The sequence below is a fragment of the Molossus molossus genome, unplaced genomic scaffold (assembly GCF_014108415.1).
Source record: "Molossus molossus isolate mMolMol1 unplaced genomic scaffold, mMolMol1.p scaffold_m16_p_21, whole genome shotgun sequence".
NCBI classification, from domain to species: Eukaryota; Metazoa; Chordata; class Mammalia; order Chiroptera; family Molossidae; genus Molossus; species Molossus molossus.
This window is the reverse complement of record NW_023425357.1, coordinates 45,889,633-45,898,279: the sequence shown is the minus strand read 5'-3', so window position 1 is coordinate 45,898,279 and position 8,647 is coordinate 45,889,633.

Below are 8,647 nucleotides of genomic sequence, written 5' to 3'. Positions count from 1 at the left end.
TAACCAATGGACACAGACAACAGTGTGGGGAAAGGCAGGAGGGGGTCAGGAGTGGAGAGGAGGGGGTCAATGGGGGGAAAATGAAGAACATCTGTAATACATTCCAAAATAAAGATAAGTTTAGCCTAGGCCGGTTTGGCTCAGTGGTTAGAGCGTCGGCCTGCGGTCCTGAGAGACCCGGGTTCGGTTCCCGCTAAGGGCACGTACCTCGGTTGCAGTTTGTCCCCAGCCCTGGTCGGTTGTGTGGGTGGCAGCCACTCGATGTGTTCCTTTCACGTCGATGTTTCTCTCTCTCTCTCTGTTCCTCTCTCTCCCTCCCACTCTACCTGAACAAAAAGTGGAAAAATGTCCTCGGGTGAGGATAAAAAAAAAAAAAAAAAAAAGACATCTGTTGCCTGGCCAGTGTGGCTCAGTAGTTGGGCATCAACTCACATACCAAGAGGTCGCTGGTTCAGTTCCCGGTCAGGGCACATGTCCAAGTTGCAGGCTTGATCCCCAGTAGAGGGTGTGCAGGAGGCATGTGATTGATGTTTCTCTCTCACATGGATATTTCTATCTCTCTCTCCCTTCCTCTCTCTAAAAAATCAAGGAGAACATATTTAAAAAGGGATTTGTTGCCAATTTCAACCAACCATACTAATACTCAACCTGGAGGTCTCTAGAGATAGGCCATAAGGTGCTATCTTGTTCGACAGTCCTCCTCTGTTGGTGTGAATGAGGACCTGGCAGGCGTACTCTCCACATTTGGGGAGGACATGCATAGAGAAGGGTTAGCTGCTTTGTTTGGTGGCAGAATAAGAAGTCAGATGGTATTGACAGTCCAGGTTAGTAGGTCAAAACCAACCCCGTACAATTTAAGAGTGATCGTATCTGGTTTTAACATAAAAAGTGTCAGCTATGTTAAGTGCAGGGTCAGGGGACTGGATTGGGGACAGTTAAGTCAGAAAAGATCAGAGGGTTTTAATGAACGTAAAGCTCAATGTGATCCAACGACAGAGCTGCTTTTCTAGTTAGAGCAATTTTAAGCCTCAGTAATGAGTATTCTTTTCAGTGGAAGGGCTGTGATGATCCTAATAGACTCGTGGAGGAACACTTTCCCTCTGGAGTATTGTGTGCTCGGCTCTGGGTGAGAGAGTGAGTAATTACGCACAGGAGGGGTTTGGAAGGCATGTCACACAAGGAATGGTTATCAGCGCTGGAGATAAATGAGAACAAAATGATAATATTTTCAGGAAATAATAGTGACCGCCATCTATTTGAAGAGCATTCAGGTGTGAAAGGGAGTGAACCTACTCTTTGTTGCTGTACACTGTAGTCAGCTACTGCCACGTTGATGCTGTGTTGGCTTATAACCACATCTCTCTGCCGCTTACGTATCTGGACTGGAGTTGTTCTGAACTGATGTAGGCTTGGCTGGGCTGGGCTCCAGGTTGTGGGCTGGGCTTTGTTTTGTTTCCTGTTTATTTTTCTTTGGGAATCGGTAGGTGCCCCGGGGGATATTTTTCTCACAGTGATGGAGGGAGCACAAAAGGGTGTTTCCAAAGGGGCACACACACAGCCTCTGCTGGCATCACAGCCACCAAGGCCCCAGCTGCCCACATCAAGCCATCCCGGAGTTCAGGGTCAGGGAAGTGTGCTCCACCCTCTGCGAGGCCATGGGAGGGCACTGGGCGTATCTCTGCTGCAGAGCAGTGGACCATCGAGTTATCCCCCCCAGACTACTAGGGCCAAACTAGGGCCAGTGGGCTGAAGGTAGAAGATTGATTCTGGATAATGTAATAAAAAAAAAAAACAATCATTGAAACTGTCCAGTGGTAGATGCAAACTAGTGATAGCCTTGTCCTGGAAGAGCTTAGACACGGTCCTTTCCTGAGAACGTCGTCAGGGAAATTCCAGTGTCACTTAGACAGTCAGACACTGGGCCAGTTGGTTTCTCTCCGCCTCTAATACCTGCTAATCCCATGATCCTGGTCTACCCCACACCTATCTCTTCTGACTCCGATATGCTGTGGCTGCCCCCCTCCCTCCCCAGCCATCCTCTGGGAAGCTTAATTATATACAGCCGATTTATTTCCCTGAGACTTTCCCTGAGTGTCTTCTGTCCTCACAGCTGCTTTGGAAGCGTTTCAGTGGTGCAGGCTGGGTTGTACACGTCTCTCTCATCATCTAGAACCGCCAGCTCGGTGCCAGGCTCTTTCCGGCCCAGACCATCTTTCCAGCCTCGTCCACTTTTCACACCCTGTGGTCCAGCCACATAGAGCTACTTGATTTTCTCCATACACAGTCTCCGCTTCTCAGGGCTTTGTTCACTCGAATACCATCTCTCTCCTCCTCGCCAACCCAGATGCTGCCCATCTCCCCCAGGGACAACCAAACGCTCCCTTCTCCAAGATGTCTTCACTCTTCCTCCTCAGAACATCTAACACTTCTCATGGTGCTCAAGACCTCTATGGGTTAGAGAAGTGATTCTCAACCCAAACCTATCCAGGTGAGCTGGGTAATGCTTAAAACATACATGCCTGGGCCCCCTCTGGTAATAGAAACCAAGAACAGTAGTTTAAGCAATAAAAACATTTAGTTACCTGACATAGCAAGGTGTATGGCAGTTAAGTCATTCCAGGATTGGCACAGCCGTTTCATGATGTCACCAAGAACTCGGGCTCTTTCTGTCTCCCTGACCTGCCATTCTTAACATCTCAGCAGTGTCTCCCCTTGTGGTTGCGGAACAAGGGCCCTAGCTCCCAGCATCACCTCCCACACCAGCATACCAAGCGGGAGCAAGCAGTCGTAGGAGGGGGTTTCTCCTCACAGGCCTCTCTCAACGGAGAAAGAGAGCCCAGAAGTTTCCTGCAGACATTGACTTACATCTCATTGGCTAGAACTGGACCACACCCCATCCCTGACCTACCACTGGCGAAGGACGGTTGTCCAGATTGCTTCAGGCCAGGCATGATCCGCTGCTGGGACGAGACTGTCCTGAACTAAATCCGGCCGCTGAACTCTAAGCAAGAAAGAAGGAGGAACGGAGACCAGGAAGAGCAGCTTGTGTATGTCCACTGATGCCCCAGGGGACAGTAGACTTGCTGAGGGCAGGGACACGCCCACGCCCACCAGCTCTGTGCGTCTTCAGGGATGCCCCCTGGTCACTTGCTGAACAACTAAACCCTCCCTCCAAGCCACTGCCTTGAACACTTCTCTTATCTGATTGTAACGCCCATAGTCCCAGGACCCCACTCATTTTACCTTCTGAGCATGTTTGTTTCCCCAGGAACGCCAAATATTTGTCGGGTTTCTACTGAGGCCAGCAAAGCCCTTATAGGCGTAGAAATGATATAAGTATGTGCTAATTATTTAGGTACATTTTTCGAATTATTTAGGAAAATGTACCTATGAAGGAAGCATGGATTACACATAGCCAGTATGTAGGATTCTGTCTTTCATTTTATCACCTGCCATGAGGCAGGGTGGGAGGGAATGTGTCCGACAAACCAGGGATCAAATACATCACTGCCTTGTGACCTTGGGCCAAATGGTTAACCGCCCGGAGCCTTGGTTTCCTCACATGTAAAACATGAACCACCTTCAGGATGCTGCGGGCCAGCACTGGTGATAACTGCAGTGGTCGTAACTACCCCTGTGAGTGCCCATTCCTCGGCTGGCCCTGTTCTAGGTATTGAATATACATTATTATTTTTAATCTTCACAAAAACACAGTGAGGTAGGGTCTTGCATTGCTCCTGACACTCAGAAGTTAGGGACTTGCTGAAAGTCACACAGCCAATGGGTGAGAACTGAACCCAAGTATTTGACTTCAAAGCCAGTTCTGGAGCAGCTCACGTACGCAACATGTCTTGGGTTTCCTTGTCCTTTTCTCCACGTATGTGATGTTGTTCCCAAGCATCAGAAGGATTGCTGTAGGCACCTTGATTCTGTACTGCATTGGTCTCTTTTCTGTTTGGTTCCCAGGTAAATGTTTAGGATTTTTTACTTTAAAAAAAATTTTTTTTTATTCCTCACCCGAGGATATTCTTCCACCTATTATCAGAAAGAGTGGGAGGAAGGGGGAGAGACAGACAGAGAGAAACATCAGTGTGATAGAGCCACATCGACCAGTTGCCTCCCGCATGACCCGACCAGGGCTGGGACGAACCGCAACCGAGGACCTTGCCCTTGACCGGAATCGAACCCAGGACTCATTGGTCGGCGGGCTGACGCTCTAACCGCTGAGCCAAGCTGGCCAGGGCCGTTTAGGGTTTTTAAATGCCCATACATGAGATGCCCTCGTTAACATACAGTTCCTTGGGACTGCCCTGCTGTCCGGGTCACGGGGAAGTGGGCAGGAGGCAGGGAGAAAGACCCTTTGTTGTTCCACTTCAGAGTGCTGCCCCTCCGGGAGCCCCTCCGGGAGCCCCTTCCTGGAGAAACCAGCCCCCCCTGCTGCCCCCGCGCCCGCCTCGCCGCAGTGCACGGCCGCCGCTGGTGGCCCAGTCTCCTTTCCATCGCAAGGTCTCCAGATGGCACAGCAGACGTCTGTGCCCGGCCAGAACCCGTCTCCTCACGGAGAGCGCACCCCCCGGCTGGACACCCGCATTTTCTGTCTTCAGGAAGGATGGTATCAGCTTTCACGCTGCCTCTCACGAACCAGGAGACCGGTCTCTCAGTCTCGTGGCTGCCGTTTTCCCATCTCTGCCAGTTTCCGTTTCTGCGTGACAGTAGTTGACCGGGCTGTCCCGACCCAGCACTGGGCTGTGGGTTCGTTCTTGCCAAAGTCCGTTCTGCATATATTTCTAACAACTGGCTGGAGTCCTGTCTGCCTTCTTGGAGTCCCCTGGAGTCCAGTGGCCACAGCAGTGTCCCTTCGCAGCTCCCGTGGTCTCCCTGCTCCTCACTGCGAGGGACGATAGCTTCACACCGCAGGGGATGTAGCCCACGGAGGGGCCGCCGAACACGCTCTAGAAATGTAAAAGGAGACAGAATAAAACCCCCATGGGACCTTTTCCTTGAAATGTGAGCATAGCAAAGACATCTGAGAGGAGAGAGCCTGCAAACAGGTTCATTGCTGTTTAATTGCGTCTAATAACAGTTCTCATCGATTGAGCCCATTATAATACCAGGCACTCTCCTGACATGTTCTACACGTGATATTATATAACACGACTCAGGACTATATTATTATCCCCCCAGATTAACAGAGAAAATTAAGGCTAAAAACAGTTAAGCAATTTGCTTAATAACACACAGCTAGTAAGTATCAGAGAAGGGATTTGAACCAAGCGGTTGGCTGATCTCCAAGTTCGCGAGCTTAGCTGCTGTTGCCCAGCCTCGCTGGCTTTGCCCGGGCACCTCTCCGATGTTTCCGTGTTTGCCTTCTGGTTAATGTTTATCCCTCCTGCCTAGTACACTATGTCAAGGATGTGGCATGGGCTTTCTGCTTCCGGAATGTTCCTTCCTCAGTTTAAACCAGCTTTACTCCCTTGCAAAGGGACGTTAAAAGTGACAACTGTAAGCTGAATGGAGAACCAAGAGCTGATTCCAGTGGGTGACTGGCTACTGTGTAGGATGATGTCTTTCCTTCTATGTTGCTGAAGACTCTTGGATAGCAAATGGCCCAAACAGTAGCTAAGCTGCAGACAATCCCAGAGGACGTGAAGGAAACCCCCACACCCAGGAGGGGTCACCGGGATCAGCGGATTAAGGAAAGGTCCTCACTTGCAGGACTATGGGTGGATGGGGGAGCATTATGGACATTTTTTTCTATTGCAGAATCAATGTGGGGCACAGAAGGTGGGCTTGGAGTCAGACCCAAGCTTGTGGGCCGACTTCCGGCAGCATTCTGGGCACCTAAACTCGTGTCTACTTGCTCAGTGCTGAACTGGAGGTAACACTATGCCCTCTTAGGGATCTTTCTTGGATTTATGCGATTTTGTATGTAGAGGACCCAGGAGATACCTGGCACATTGTAGATGCTCCCGGAACAGAAGCGCCACTTTCCTGAGGGATTTCGCTTGGCTCACGCTGGAAGCCCACGCGCTCTAGGGCTCGCTCTCAGCAGTACTTCTCAGCCCCTGTGACCGTGGGCTTCCGCTGCAGAGTCAGTGTCCCACCTGGGAGGGAGCGTCCGTCACTCCACTCTGCTTGGCTGTGTCTTGAGAAGAGTAACTGAGAAGTCCATGGAGCAATTTGAAAACCTCAAATATTCTTTGTTTTCATAGTGAGGAGAAAGGAAGTGGGGAAGAAAAAGAAAAGAATTCAGGACCGAAGTTTCCAAATTTGCGAGGTGAGCAAGATATGGGTTTGGTGCCGCGACTCCTTCCCTGTCCCTTCATTTTTCCTTAAAAGGGGGGAGTGTATTAGAGTGCCCCCCTCGCGCGAGAGAGGATGAGGCATGCTCCCTCCTCTGCTTGCACGCCTGTCAGCCTCACCTGCTCAGTTTCCTCATCGCTGAGAAGCGTTTGGTGACAGCTGCCACACACACCTGCCAAGTGGTTAGAGGAGCCAAGGCCGAGGTGGGGAAATGCCATGCGTGTTCCGTTGAGGTGGAGAGACTTCCTGGTGGAGGGGCAGGAGCACTGGACCAGGAGGGAGCCAACCCGAGCTTTGTGACTTTGGGCAAGTAGCTCCACCTCTCTGTGCCCCGGGTGCATCACCTTGAGATGAGCCCAGCGGCTCTGGCCCTGCGGTCGGAGGGTCCGTGAGCCCCCACACGCGAAGGCACCTGGACAGCTTTGTGTGCAGGGCACATCACTTCTGCCATTGTCTCAGGTCACTCCAGGTTATGCTGCCTTTCGGTTTATTTGTCTCTTTCTCACACAGTAAAACCACAGACATATAAATTCCCTATCCATATGCATTTTTAGGAGCATCTGAGGTCCCTTTGGGGTAATACCTTTCCTCAGCCTCTTACTAACCCAGCAGCAGGGGCTGTGGGACAGCATGCGTGTGGGCTGTGCTTGGGAAATGCACACCCACCCACGAGGGACAGCAGAACTCAGTGGCCACCACCAGTTGGAGTGGCGGGGGCGGGGGTAAGTCCAGTGTGGCCATATCTGGTTTTTCAAGCAACGCCAATGATCTTGTTCTTTTTGTAATGTGAAAGAGGCCATGTAGGCACAAAGTCTACTGTCTTTTCAAAGCCATAATCTGGTGCGTCTACCGGGTTGCAGAGAGCACAGTCTGCGTGGCTGGCCAGCAGATGACGCCTTGAGCTGAGACCATCTAGCCTGACTGCAGTGTCCACCATCCTCTGCTGGCCACAACCAGGTCTCCTGATTCCAGGACAGTGCTTGGTCTGGCACCCCAGGCTTCCTTTTCTAGAAAGGAAATGGAAGAAGCGAGAGACAAATAAAGAAGCAAAGGGTAGAAAGAACTGGTGAAGGAAGGAGAAGAGAGGAAGGTGTCTGACTAGGGCCCCAGTGAATGTCCAGCGTGCCTTTCGGAGGGTCACAGGCAGGCCCCCTTCCTCGCCTACTCCAGCACCCCTGCATGATGGTGCCCCCTGGGCAGGGTTTGGCTGTTGCCCCATGCTTGAACTAGAATGCATGCACCCCGGACTCCAGCTGCGGACTCTGTGAGGCTGTGCTTAGTCACCAGCAGTGACGATGAGTTTTCTCAGAAGAGCTGGAGGAACGGCTCCCGGCAGCCTGGCAGGTCAGCTCAGTTCCGGGAGCCCTGCCTCTGCGCCAGGTGAAGGGGAAGTAGATTGTAAAGCACTTTGTCTTATCAAAGGTTATTAAGAAACAGCCACCACCTCCCCTGATTTGCCACATCCCGGTAGGAGGCAGCGTGGAGGAGGGTAGCCCGTGGTGTCCTCAGTGACCCTCCCCTCCAGGCTGGTTCGTGACGCACTGCTCTGTCCGGGGCCGGCAGGGCTGCAGCCGCCTTTCTTGATTTCCTTCACCCCTTGCCCGCTCCCGGCCACGAGGACCAGGCAGAAAACGGCGTCCTGCTCCGACAGCTGGTGGGCACCTCTGATGAACCCTGACTGCCCCTCGGCAGCCGTGTGGCAGCCTCTCTGAACCTCACTGTCCTGAACGCTCAGATAACAACACAGGCCACTCGGCCGCCGGGAGTCAACTCAGACAAGATCACGAATGCAGAGCGTCTGCTCCAGGACTCGGGGCCTGAGCAGTGGTCACCAGCTTCCCGACTGGTTCTCACCAGAACGCCGAGAGGCCTTCAGCACGGCACGCCAGAGGGCCAGCCCCGCTGCTGAGCTCGGCCAGCCTGACCACCTCGTGGGCAGGCTGCTTCATGCCCTCCCTGTGACGTGGAGATTCTTCACGCCACCTGGCTCGGGGGCCACCGTGACGATGGAGAGCTAAGCCGTGCCGTGCTGAGGATCACATTCACCTGAGCGCTGAGGGGGTGACAATATCACTGTCCGCGTGAAAACTACGGAACACAGACTGACTATGATCTCAGCCCGTCTCAATGAAGCTGACGATCTCAGGCAGAGTAGACGCACATGACGTTTTTCATAGAGAAGCTGTAGCAGCTGCCACGGTGCCCGCCACCTCCTCTCGGGTTTTAGCCTGGTGGCTCTGATCTCACCCGAGATCCTGCTCTGGCGTCCAGAGCCTGCTCTGCTCATGTGTGCAGCAGGGCACGGATGTCAGAGAACTAATGATTGACAGGAGCTCCCTCCCAC